This window comes from Onychomys torridus, chromosome 15 (genome assembly GCF_903995425.1).
Source record: "Onychomys torridus chromosome 15, mOncTor1.1, whole genome shotgun sequence".
NCBI lineage: Eukaryota > Metazoa > Chordata > Mammalia > Rodentia > Cricetidae > Onychomys > Onychomys torridus.
The window spans coordinates 77,090,479-77,104,425 of record NC_050457.1 but is presented as its reverse complement, the minus strand read 5'-3'; the positions used below and the strand labels follow the sequence as shown (position 1 = coordinate 77,104,425).

Sequence of the window (13,947 nt, the reverse complement as noted above, 5' to 3'; positions counted from 1 at the left end):
GATGATATATTAACTTTTAAATGCCTTATCAATACCATTATTTGAGCTCCCTTAGAACATTCCAGAAAACACGTTCAGAAAAAACATCTGAACCTTTCTGTTTGTGTTCAGTGTGAACTCTGACAATGGCACAGGTGATAATGCAGGATGACTGGGAAGTAAAAACCCAAGACATTTTGTTCCTTTGTGAAGTCCTGGGGTATGATCCGAACACAAAGGGAGTAGGAATGGATTTCCCGTAATGAGTGTCCCTGCAGTCTTGGGAAGGGGAGGAAAGACACAAAAGAAAAGATGATAAGGTAGGATCAAGCTTCTGCATAGTGCACACAGCCTGATTTGACTCTGGACTGGGACTAAATGTCGACTATCTGGGTGAGGAAGGCATGAATCCCCTGCTTATTGTTCACCCAGGGCTTGAATTCGCGACTCCAGGCTGGCAGGTGCATTTGGTCATTTTAATTACAGTCTTCTATTTAAGGATCTGGCCTGCTCAGGGCCAGTGCTATATGGCAGAAACCTCTGTCCTCTTAACCAGGGGTCGGAGAGGGAGGGTGAAGGTGGTGAGCAGCAGAGGCAGGCTTCTAAACATGCACATTTGGACTTCTTGATTCCACTGATGCAAACTGAACATAGTGTGGACATTGCTGGTTCACTAGGGTCATTACCCTCATTGATGGTCCAATTCAACTGAAGGAAAATCAATGGGGTTGCCAGTGTCAGCTGTAAAACACAGCCCTGTCATTATTGTACACACAGCCAGGCCAGACTCCCACAGAGCTGTCAGTGTGATTCAAGGCTGCGGTTTATAGTTACCTCAAGAAATCTGATTTTGAGCAAATAATAGATTACATTCTCTGGAGCTCATGGGGTGCTAAACAACTTTTGACAGCCAACAAGCTCATGGAAGTGGCTCTCTGTGGCAGACATGAGCCTGCATCTGTTTCCTCATCAGACTTTCATGCTCTAAGCCGATGCCTTCCCTAAGCACCAGATTGTCCCTTGCTGCCGCTGTAATTGCCCCCTTGACAAGTGCACTAATGACAGCTCTGGGTCTTCTACCTCAAGACCTAGTGCTAGGGAACAGAGCCCTTCCAAGCCAGGAAAACTTGTCACAAACAAAGAAGATTATGGGTTCCTCAGACATAGGTGTAGATACAGGCACCTAACTGCTCAGGCATATTGGAGCAAACACCTCATTACAAGGCACACTGGTGGAACCTATCAGGACAGTGTCAAGTGGGTGAGGAAAGATAACCATATGTGACAGCCTTCTGCTAAAACCAGTTCCTACAGCAGTTCAGTCAGTTCATGCAGTGACCCCAAGTTAGGATCAAGAAGTCATACTGTACAGGTGAAGAAACTGAGTAAGAAAAGAGATTTTTCTCTAGCTATTTGGAGCATGCCTTTAAGGGAGTTGTCTTGAATAGGTTAGTTGAGCCAGAAAGATCTACCCTAAATAAGGATGGCACATTCCTTGGCCCTGGGGTCTGGACTGTATAAAAAGAAAGGAGTAAGCTGAGCATGGGTATTCATCTCCCTCTGCTTCCTGACTGCTAATGCTGCCATAAGCTCCTGTTACCAGGACTTCTCCACAGTGGTGGACTGGATCCTTGAACTGTCAGCCAAAGTCAATTATTTCTCCTTTAAGTTGCCTTTCTCAGGGTATTTTTTAAAAATCACAACAACAATAAAAGTAACTAAGACACATGATCATTATCTGGCTTACACTTGAGCAGGCACACATCATTCAAGTAACAGCAATAAAACCAGTGGAGAAGGACCACTATCCCTATCTATGGAGATGTTCAGTTGCCCTAGTGCTGCAGGCTTGACACAGCCCATGGACCTCTGCAACTGTCTGCTCAAGTGTATTCTTCATGATGTCCTTATAATACCCCAGGAAACATAGGTAAAGATCCCCTTAAGTTCTTTGAGCCATCCTAGGAAGTTATTGTATCCAAAGTGGGGAAGGCAAGCTGCAGCCAAGGTGGATAGAAATGTGAGAACTCCGGGGATTAGAGTCTACCTGTGACTGCAATGTGAAGCAGGCAGCCTTATGAAGCTGAGCCCTCATTCTGTAGGTTATACACTCAACCAGGTCATTGATGTAAGATGTCATTGAAAGGTGAGATACCCAGTTAGTGCCCACAGAGCATTGGGGGATTGCTTGGGTAAGCAACACACGTTTATTTCAGGTGAGATGTATTGTGTAGGTTGTCCTAGTCACAAAAGAAAAATCGGTTTCCATTCTTGATTCCTTGGTGAATCACTTCACATTTCTTGTTCATCCCAGTTCTTGTCATCATGGTGAAGATGCTGACAAGCTGGAGACATCCTACCTACCCTTTGACTTCCTCTGCATTTCTATCTCAGTTACAAAAGCCCACATTGGTTTTACTAGGCAGGCTGCCATGAACACAGTGGATGACCTGGCTCTTCATAACGAAAAGAAAGTTGATAGCAGTTCAGACACAAGATAGCCTGTGTACCCATGAGCTTCTTCAGCTCCAGGTCGAGGCAACTGTGAGTCAACTTCCTGTTAGTGAAGACTACTGGCATGTGGCTCCACCCCAGACCAGGCCCCACTACAGAACTGCTGAGGAAACTAGAGACTATTGAGGACTTTCAGATGTTGTCTGATGAGTGGATTTGTCTGCTAGTATTGGACATTGGACTGCCCCAAAGACACACATATGGGATTGATCTCATGCCACCTTCCCAAGATCTTGTCAAGAATGGAGAAACCTGAGCTGGGTCTTAGCTCATTTACAAAGACACTTGATTTCAAATGATTCCACCACTCTCTGACTTTTCCAGGATTCTATCATGAATCACACACACCAAGAGCAGCTTGGGTTTGTTCAGAATGTACAAGTGTTTGGCTACTGTTCCCTGTGCACACTTGTGGGTTATATGCATTAGCCATCGCCTCATGGTTTCTGTTCCAAGAGGGCTATCAGTTCTCTGTGTGGTGTCAGAACAAAGGTGCCTGAGCCAGCGCCCCCAGCAGTGTTACCTACCCATGTCCAGATTACCCTGGTAGTCTGTAATGATTTGAAATATAGTGAAGATGAATTTTTGAATAGTAGTTTTCTTCGGGCAATTCTATAGGCCCTTAGAAAGAGATACCACTGAATCATTACTTCTTTCTCAGCTTTGCTGCAGCTCGATACCCTTGCTCAATCCCAAAAGACTCCAAAGGGACAAAGCTCTAAGTGTGAAAAAGAAAACATGGGCTCTGCCTAAGAATTGGGGTACAAGACTGCCTTGTGGGAAGGGCTCCCTATAAGAAGAATAACAAAACACTGAGGCAAGGCATTCCACCATTTTAAAATCAGTCACCCAAACAAATCTCAGCAAGGTACCACAAAGCTGTCTACAGGCTGACTTCAAAGTTGTATGTGAAAAAAAGACCTAGAACAGCCCACACAAAGATAGATTAGAACAAGAAATGATGGGCCAACAAGACTGATTTTGATACTGCATTTGTTACTTTGCCCAAGTACCTGAGAATATCTTTAAAAGGAGGACTTGTTCATTTTGTACAGTTTCAATCAATCATGGTAGTGGGGGAGCAGTTTACATCTTGATAGTTAGGAAGCAGAGAAAGGACTGGAAGGAACTGTAGCAAGATACAGGTCTGAGGACACACTCTCAGTGATCCACTTCCTCCATGTAGGCCTACTTACCTTTTACTACCACCCAGTGGTGCCATCATATTGTCAATCTATTGAAGAGTTAGGCTGCTGATCAGGTCAGATCGGTCCTGGTCTAATTGTGTCTGGAAATGTGCTTCTTTCCACACGTTCCCAGACACACCCAGCTGTGTGTCACTAATGCCCTAGGTGTTTCTCAATTAAGTTAACAAGATGAAGCATCACAGTGACATGTTAAGCAGCCGCAGTAAGCAAGAGGCTTTGGCATCAGTGATGGAGCAGGCAGATGGGTCAGCAGAGCAGAGAGGGGAGTTCAAAACTTGACCCATGGGAGTGCAGTCAACTTGCCTTTCACTTAGGGGAAAGGCACGGCACTGAAAGGAAGATGAGCCTTTCAATAAAGGGCAAGAAGCAACAGATAGCCACATATAAAAACATAAATTAACTTTATGTGCATGAGACCCAAAGCTATAATGAAGAATGACAAAATTCCTGGAAGATAATATGAAGAAAAAACAAAAAAGATGAATTTTTGTAGAAAAACACATCCAAGGCCCAATCCAGAACAGAATGAGCTGGACAAATGTGCTGTTGTATGTAGCAGTAATGGAAAACGTTCAGGCTATAGGGGGAGAGTGTGGGAAGCCTTTGCCTTCTGTTCAGCTTTTCTGTGAACACAAACTTGCCCTGACATTTTTATATTAAGAAAAGTAATGTTGAAATGCGCATGACTTCTTCACTTCCTCCTCTGTCAGGTTCAGTGTATATGGTTTTATGTTGAGGTCTTTGATCCATTTGGACTTGAGTTTTGTGCAGCGTGATAAATATGGATCTATTTGCATTCTTCAGGACACCAGGAGAACATGGCCCACAGAATCAACTAAGCATGGCTCATAGGGCCTCACAGAGACTGAAGCAGCAATCACCAAGGCTGCATGGGTCCTCTGCATATATTTTATAGTTGTTAGCTTGGTGGGGTTTTTTTTTTTGGACTCCTAACACTGGGAGTGGGGGTGTCTGTGACTCTTACATCTGCCCTTGGGACCTTTTTCCTCCTACTGGGTTGCCTTGCCCAGCCCGGATACAAGGGTTTGTGTTTAGTCTTATTGTAGCTTGTTATGGTGTGTTCAGTTGATATCCCTGGGATGCCCACTCTTTTCTGAAGGGAAACACAGGAGGAGTGGATCTGGGGGAAGAGGGGAACTGTGTGTGTGGGAACTGGGAGGAGTGGAGGGAGGGGAAACTGCATGTGGAATGTATTGTATGAGAGAAGAATAAAAAAAGTGTGCACAAATTAGGTCACCATGAGCAAATCAACATCAGACATCTCCTGAACCAGCAGAGACATAGGGCAAGTGCTGGAGTGCCTACCAGGACCCAGGGAAGGGTGGAAATTCAGAAGGAATGCAGATTATAGCCTCCTAGCTTTCTATGGGTGCAGCTGGTGGATGTGAGGACACAGCCAGGGTATTCTGTAGGAGTCAAACCCTGCCCTGTTGTTCCTGGAATGTTGAGTGGATGTGGCTCTGTCAGTAACAGCAGAGAGTAATTGCAAGAGCAGAGGACTGTGGGAGACCCACACATATGACAACAGGGAGAGGCCACATGGCTCAAAGAAGCAGGAGTGAGGCTTTTCCACTTTGGAAGCTGCAAGCCTGAGATCATAGTGTCTTCAAGCTCCCACTTCTCTGGGAATTGACTCTTTACCACCTTTCTCTGGCTTTTTAGGTTGCTGGAAAGAGGTGGCGTTCCTCAGCTTATGGGCACACCACTCAATACCTGCTGCATCCCACGTGCTCTCTTAAGCTCTCTTATGAGGACATGTCAGTTCTTAGATTTAGGTTCCATCTCAAACTAACATATCTTAACTAGCACATCTGCAAAGACCTCATTTCTAAGCCATGTGTCCTTCTAAGGTCTTGGGGGACTTGAATTTTGAGACAGCATTTCCACAGTCTGTTGGCTATCAAGTAGTCATGATAAAGCCACACCACGGGGGAAACAATCTCAAGTGATGTTGGAACACAGCTCTCACATTGGGTGTCTTGGCCAGATCTGCTCTAAGGAAAATGGGATCTTCTATTTTCCACTCTTTTACTTTTTAACTAATCATTTTTAAATGGTTTACCAAATTTTTCAATATAGTACAGAGAATTCCAGCACACCCAGTATCACCTCCCCAAAGCCAACATCTTACATAACCACAGGGTTCATAGTTACAACACTGATGCCAGTGCGGTACAGTCAATTGTGCAGAAATCAGTGCCCAGTCCAGGACCTCTCACTGCACCTCAGCATCTCCTCTCTTCAGTAACCTTGGCAGAGGACATGCTCCAGGATTGGTGGTTGTCATTGAGCACCTGGAGGCTGTGCTGTCATCTTGTCTACCGTGTATTGCTGAGCTGGTGCTTGTGAAGTGGTGCCCAGGCCTCTCCATGGTGCAGCCACCACTTGTTCTTTTTCTTGGGGTGAGACTTGGTGACTGAGCAACAGGCCACTGCTTATCTTGTTTCTGGACACTAATCTTAATGTCCTTTGATGACTATGGCTCAAACATTATTGTGCTGTTTGATGAATGGCCATCCCTGGTTCCCGTCACTCTTGGGTCTGGCCTTTCATGTGTTTCAGGGTGACTTTGTCCTTTGGGCATATCACTTTGGAGCACAGCCTTACTTGTGGGGAACAGGTACTTTAGGGTCATCACAATGCCCCTGTCTGGAAAAAGGTGTAATAAACACTTGGGATATGGGAGTTCCCACGGGCAATGGTTATCCTAGTGTCAGGTTTTTTTAGGAGGTAGGATGAGATACATGCTGTCATGCCAACATCTATGCTGTGTTCCATACCACATGCCAGCTGGCTGTGTGTCTCTGTGCCATTTATGTCCAATTCCACAGTTTATCCTGAAGCCTTCTCTCCATCCTGATCATTTTCCCCATTCACAGCCAGGTCTTTCCAGGGCAATACTTGCTGTCCACATGACAACTTATGGCTACAATAGGCCTTAGCACAGAGGAGAGGACATGTTTAATGCTGTGTGTGTGTGTGTGTGTGTGTGTGTGTGTGTGTGTGTGTGTGTGTGTGTTTGTGTGTGTGTGCGTGCTGTCTAGGACCTTGCATGTGCTGAGCAACTACTCGACCCCTAAGTTACATCCACAGCCTCTGGCTGTTTTGAGCCAGGGTCTAACTATATTGCCAAAGCACTGAAGAAACAGGGTGTGACCTCCCCTGAGTTCCTGAACTCTTGTTGTGTTCTAGGCAAGGGCCTCAAATGCACCTTTTGCATCAGTCCCCACAAATTATGTCACTTGTTCTGATTACCTATAATATGTTTGTTTGCCTCTCATTTCTGGAACACACACAGTGATTGCAGAATTGCTACGTCTCATCTCTGTGCAGACCAGCTTCACAAATGAGGGCAATGCACAGCTACTCCTGTCTTTCTTCTACTGTCAGAACTCTACCTCCACAAGAGCAGTTCACTGACTCCTCATACCAGTCTAGGGACTACATGGTTAATGTTAACCGTGTTTCTTTGGAGAGTCTGTTGCATGTCTGTGTTCCTCCAGAAGGAATACCAAGTCCTTCCCAGCACCTGCTCCGCCAGACAGGAGGATCCCTGTTTTGTTCTCTCCTCTGACCCTTTCACTCCTGCAAGGGGTGGATGTTCAATTGGGAGGAGAATAAAGATGGAGGGGCTGCAGAGGAGTGAGGGTTCCTTAGGTCCTGGTGCAGGGTGCCTACTGGCTGGCCATGCACAGGCAAGGTAAATATTCCCTGGACATTGATGTGGGGTACAGCCCAGCCAGGGGTGCCCAGGTGAGGCAAAGAGGGGCTCAGGCTGGGCAGAGAGTCCAGGGACTCCTGAGGGTACCAAACTCTATCTGTGCCTGATGGGGAGGCTACGCAGATGGTAACACCCACTTTAAACGCCATAGGCAGAGGCTCTGTCGAGTTCTGAGGAGACCTGGGTGGAAGAAGATAAGATCAACACCAGTGGAAGGGCCACCCTTTCCCCACCAACACCATTGGACAATGACACCCCAGGAAAGGACATCTGAGACCAAGGTACAAATGCTAACCCTCCACAGGGAGCCAATGCAGAGTCCTTCCCTACTTTGCCTGACACACCTGGATCCTTGGCCAGGAAATGCCACCTCTTCATTAGCAGATCCATAAATAGCCACTGTCTCTAGGTCAGTTGACTCACCTTTTACACACTCTTTCCTAGGTGGATTCATGGTGATCAGACATAAAGGCTGGTTGCTATGGCTTGATGGTGATGCCTTTTCTGATTCTCTCTCTCTCTCTCTCTCTCTCATGTATGTATATATGTATGTATGTATGTATGTATGTATGTATGTATGTATGTATGTATGTATTTATCTACCTACCTGTCTGCTGTCTGTCTGTCTGTCTGTCTATCTATCTATCTGTCTATCTATCTCTATCTATCTATGGACCTTGATGTGATATTAAGGGGTGGAGTAGCAGCCGTGGTGATGCACACACATAGTCACAGATACTTAGGAGGCTGAAGCAGAAGGATTGCTTCAGTTCTCAAGTTTGAGACCAGCCTGAGCAATAGAGTAAGATCTTGTCTCAATATAGGGGACTGTGGGTACAGCTCAATGGTAGAACCCTGGTTTAGCACAGGTGAAGCCCCTTCAACAAATCAGGAGACAAAGGAGCTGTGGAGTCCTTGGTGAATGAACATGGGGGTAGTTTGTAGCTCCCCCCCCCCCCACATATCAAGTCTGAAAGTGCCTGGGTTCCTGCCTTCAGAGTGATGAACAGTAAACTCCTACTTAGGTCACCAACCTCAGGAGTCTTTGACACAGCCCATCTTCACCGCCACAGTGTGGCTTAGACATGTTCCACCGTCTTCCTCATAGGGACGAAACTTAGGTTCCAGGAATTGATAGTGAGGGATGGATGATGGGGCTAACCCTTTGCCACTGTGAAAAGGGGGAGCCAGGAACAAAGTCCAGAGCTTCCCCTGAGTGGCTGAACCCAGGCACATAGGAATTGTGGCTCTCCAGCTTGGAGTCCTGAGTCCTAGAAAGCATGTCTTAGTGTCTCAGCAGGTCTGATCCTCAGCTCAACACAAGGTCCTGACCCTGTGTGTGGTGATATTTTATTTGTATGTTAATAAATCAAGTTTGCCTGGAGATCAGAGGACATAGCCAACCATAAACAAAAGTCAGGCAGTGGTAGCACATGTCCTTAATCCAATCAAATGGCTAGCAGAGTCTCTGTCTGTGTGTTTAAGGACACACTAGGGAACAACCAAGCATGGTGACACACGCCTTTAATCCCAGTACCAACCATAGAGACATGGAGGTCTGTACAGACAGGAAGTGACAAGGAAGTGAGGTAGCTGGGCTAAGAGCCAATGAGAGGGCAGAACAGCAAGGCAATAAAAGCCTGGGTAGACAGGAAGTAGCTCTCTCTCTCTTGGGAAACTATGGTGGCGTGTGAGCTAAGGTTAGCTGGTGGCTCTCACTATTTCCCTGGTCTCTATGGCTTTCACCCCCTATATTTGGCTTTGTGTTCCTTATTTAATATGACTGTTTAGAAATTCGTCTACACCTGTGTGGATGTGGAAGTCTGGGGATGAATGCTGGGCAGCTCTGGAGCCCTTTCAAGGGCCTGTTTCCTGCCGTGCTTCAACCACAGATTTCTGTGGCTACTTCTGTCCACTCTGTGACCCTTTCCCCTTACTACTAAACTCTGGCTGAAAGGCCGCACAGACCCTGTCTCCAGATCCTGCTCTTCTCCAGATTTCACAAGGAAAGCAGTGTGCTTTCTTTGCATATTTCTCCCCCTGGCCAGTTTGTGCTCTTTACCCATGTGTTGGTGGAGGACAGGAGCAGGACACAGGTGAGTGTTCCAGGGTCCTGTCAGTATTCTATCAGATCACATACACACTCAGATGTGCACACACATGGATTCACCCATACATGCATTCCTATATGCAAGCACATGCAAATTCACTCCACACTCCCACACATATATGCCCTTACATATACATATACCTTACATACACATATTGCCAACTCACTGGATAGTACAGTGCTGCTGATGCTGGGGATGTACACTTCTCTGCTCTGTACTGTGGAATATTGTGCAGTGTCCATGGCCTCTTCACCCCACAGAGTAAGAGTCTAGTAGCTCAGTTGAGCTTACCTTGACTGTGTTCTGTGGGTTGAAGAGGGTTGTGATACAGGCAAGATATAAAGATGTACAAGCTCGGGGTTGGAGTGTCTGACAACTTGGCCCACATGTAGGAGGTCCTGATGGTGACAGTAGTTATGACAGGTATATTAATGTACTTTCTCATTGCTGTGACAGAATGCCTGGAAAGGAACAACTTAGAAAGGATTTGTTTGGACTCATGGTTTGAGGGTACCCATAGTGGTGGGGAAAGCATGGTGGCTGAAGTGGCTTGTGCCTGCGGTGGCTTCCTCATCTTGGGAGACCAAGACACACACACACACACACACACACACACACACACACACACACACACACAGAGAGAGACAGAGAGACAGAGAGACAGAGAGACAGAGAGACAGAGAGACAGAGACAGAGAGACAGAGACTGGAGCCAGAACTAGGACAAGGCCTGCCCTCCTGTGACCCACTTTCTCCAGACAGGCCTCTACCTCTTCAAGGTTCCGCAACCTTCCAAAACAGCATTATCATCTGGGGACCAGTTGTTCCACTATATGAGCACGCTGTGGACATGTTACATTCAAAGTTTGACAACTGGGGTCTAAATCGACTCAGTTATAGAACCTATGTATTCCTGAGCCTCCTGACAGCCAAACTGAAAGGGACTGACTGAGAACACACATACAGGCACACAGTATGGTCAGTTTTATGAGGGTCCTTGTCATAGAGAGGCTAGGCAGATAACCTCTCCCAAGGTTTGCTGCTACATCTGGTCTGCGCCATGGACATGCCTCTGAGTCCAGGGCTGTTCCTTCTAGGTGGCAAATGGCCAGCCTTGCTTCTCTAGTGTGTTACTTCTTCTGATTCTTCTAGGGCCATGCTGACCTTCCCTTACCTTTTGAGAGCACAGACAACTGAAGAAGTGGCTCTTAACAGCCTGGCATGTCTGGGCAGAGCCAGCCCGAAGGACAATGGCTTTCCTGAGCCTTCACTGCCCAGCCTGAATGGGCATTTGCAGACAAGTATGTGCTACAGCTGCTCCTACCACCAACACTGCATCAGAAGCCAAGACAGTCTCAGCCTCTTGTTAGACTCTGACACATCTGCTGGGTCACCAGCCAGTCTTGGAGAACTGGCAGACCAGTATTAGTCTAGGGATCACTCTGAGTCAGGACACTGGCACTCCATGCTCCTCTCTAAGCGTTTACATCATATAATGGCTTTGGTCCTTTCAACAACACACTGTGCTGGATACCAGATTTCTACGAACAGATGAGTAAAGCAAGGGTCGGCAGCTGGGATCCTTGTTTAGGAAGGAAGGAGAATCTGTTTAACTTGGGCCATGTGGCCCCAAGTCCTACCTGTTTCCTTTCTGTGAACCCAAGTAAACAATCATTCATGGGAACTGAGAACTAGGAATGAGTCTAGAGCGAGTTGCTGTTTGCTGCCTTTTGGTCATGGATTACAAGTGGTTGATTTCCCTCTTCCCCCCAAGCCTTTAAAATGAGTACCTTTGGAGTGACAGAACTTTAAGATTTTAGATTTCATCTCCCTGTGTCCACAAAGCTTCCAGGGTATCTGCATACTCAGAGGCCGATGACCATAGTCCAAATGTCAACCTCAAGCTCAGAGCCAGACATAGGCTTAACCATGGACCTGCAGGACTTGGTTGATGCAGTGTGCAGCTGACGGGCCCGTTGAGGCCAAAAGCATGATTCTAAAAAGGGCATTTCTGCCTCACTGATACTGTGTAAATATGTACACCATCCAAATGTAATCAAATAAAATGTTCTGATGGAAGCCTTCTCCTATATGGTAAATAACTCCAAGGAAAAAGGAGCTTAGCTCCCGGAATAATAAGTAAAATTATTTAAATTCTAGATAAACACCTTTGACGTTTGATACATTTAACATTGGTTCTGTGTATGAAGTTTAGTTATAAGTAGAATCTTTTGCATTCACTCAGGAGAAAAGCATTTTTAAGGAAATGTAGTTTGGGGATTTTCCTTGCATACCATCTGTTTGCTGGTGTCTGGCACCTGTATTGGGGACCTTCTGGACTAGTATCTCTAAGGGATGGTCTTTCCAGGATATGCTGCACCCACCCAGGGGCTTAGGGTGGACTCTTTGGGTGGTCGATTATCCTCTATTAATTTAGCCATTTGAGGTCGGACAGGAAAGAGCAGAAGCATCCTTGATGTTTCATATGGGCATGGGGGTGGGCATGTGTGGCCTGAACTTGGTATGAGATCCTGTGGGATATGTTTGTTGTTTTTCTTTTCTTTTCTTTTTTCTTTTCTTTTTTCTTTTCTTTTCTTTTCTTTTCTTTTCTCTTCTCTTCTTTTCTTTTCTCTTTTTTTTCTTTTCTTTCTCCCTCCCTTCCTCCCTCCCTCCCTTCCTTCCTTTCTTTTTTAGTTCTTTGAGAATTTCATACAATGTGTTTAGTTAATATTCAACTACCCTACCCCAACTATTCTCTCCACTCAAATTTGTGTCTTTTTGGAAAACATCCATCAAGACCAAATATTCTTGGATATGTGTCCTATCCCTGGAGTGTGGTCAACCTACCAGGGTTAGAAAACTCTCAGAGAAAATTATCTCTCCTTCTCTCAGCAGCTAACAATTGCCAATAGCTTCAGGGTGTAACTTATACATTAGGGATCACCAGTGCTAGTTCCTCAGGAGGATGGCATGACCAACTCCCTCTCAATACTGAGATTTGTTCTGGCTTGGGCTTGCTCATGTCTTGTACCTACTGTCACAACCACTGTGAATTCAGATGTGTCGATGTCTTGCTGTGTCTAGAAGACACTACTTCCTTGTAGCCATGAACTGCCTCTGGCTCTTACTTTTTCTGCTCTCTGTTCTGCAATGATCTCTGAGCCTTGGGAAGATGGGGTTCAGTATATATGTTCCATTTAGGGATGAACACTTTTCCAGTGTCTTATTGTCTGCATCTTGGCTAGTTGTGAGTCTGCATTAATCATCATATACTACAAATATAAACATCTCTGAAAATACAGAACACTTGACAAATTTGCATGTCATCCTTGTGCAAAGACCATGCTAATTTCCTCTGTATTCCAATTTTAGTATGTGTATTGCCGAGGGGAGTATTGACATATGTCTTTTTACAATTCCTTGGGTTTCAGAGTCAAGATTGAGTGTCCAGCTGTCCTGTCTGCACAGAAGGCTTTTGCCAAGTGAAGGCACAAGGAAGTGACACAGGACAGCCCAGCTCCTAACTTTGTCACAAGCCATTGGTTGATGAACATTTTTCCTTGGAAGGTGACCTGGGACCCCTGAGCCATGGACAGCAAGCACTCTGGGACAGCACTGTGCTTGACTTACATACAGCCCAGGGCTTGGCTTGTGCTGTATGTGGCCTGTATGAGATGTTGCACTGGCAGCATTTGCCTTCTTCAGGGCTGGCTGGAGATAGCCCCATCACCAATGACCTCAACTCTACACACTGCAATGTGGATGAAGCTCCAAATGTGGCTCTCTGGTCTTTCAGCTGTGTGAAAGGTGGTGGAACACAAAGCTGTTGGCCCAGGGCAGCTCCCATTCACTCCTTAGCTGGCCTCTGGGATACTGTGACTGTCCTTATTTTAGCCATGAAGAATAGTAGCTGCTGCTGGTGCCCTCAATAATTCTGATGAACACAGCTGCTTATGTTGATGTTTCATTAGTTTACCCAAACAGAGGTCTGCATTTCTGACTTACATTTCTTTGAGGTTTTATGGTTCTGGAAGTTAACAGCACCCTCTTTGGGGAGTTAACCCTAGATCCCGTAGGTCCCCAGTTCTGTTCTCTGGTCACACTTGGCCTTACTGTGCAGATTTCTTGGTGCTCTGCCTTGACTTGATGCTATGAGAATTAGAACGTAAAAGTGATTGTTGAATTTTGAGACAGGGTCTCATGTAGCCCAGACCGGCTTTGAACTCAGTCTTCTGCCAATGCTGATCTTGATCTTTTCGGTCTTCTTTGTTTCCACCTCCAAAGTGCTAGGATTACATGTCTGCACCACCATACCTGGCACACGAAGGCATACAACAGGGGGCCGGGGCTGACTGGTCATGCTCTTTTAACAACTCCTCCTCATCTCAGCTGGT

At 45.9% G+C, this 13,947-nt stretch overlaps 1 non-coding gene across 1 annotated transcript; it reads right to left on the bottom strand.

The window, feature by feature from the left end:
* Positions 1–12,845: 12,845 nt before the first annotated feature.
* On the bottom strand, positions 12,846–12,949 carry LOC118596609. Its single transcript, XR_004946718.1, has one exon. It is a non-coding gene; the product is annotated as a U6 spliceosomal RNA (small nuclear RNA).
* Positions 12,950–13,947: the final 998 nt, after the last annotated feature.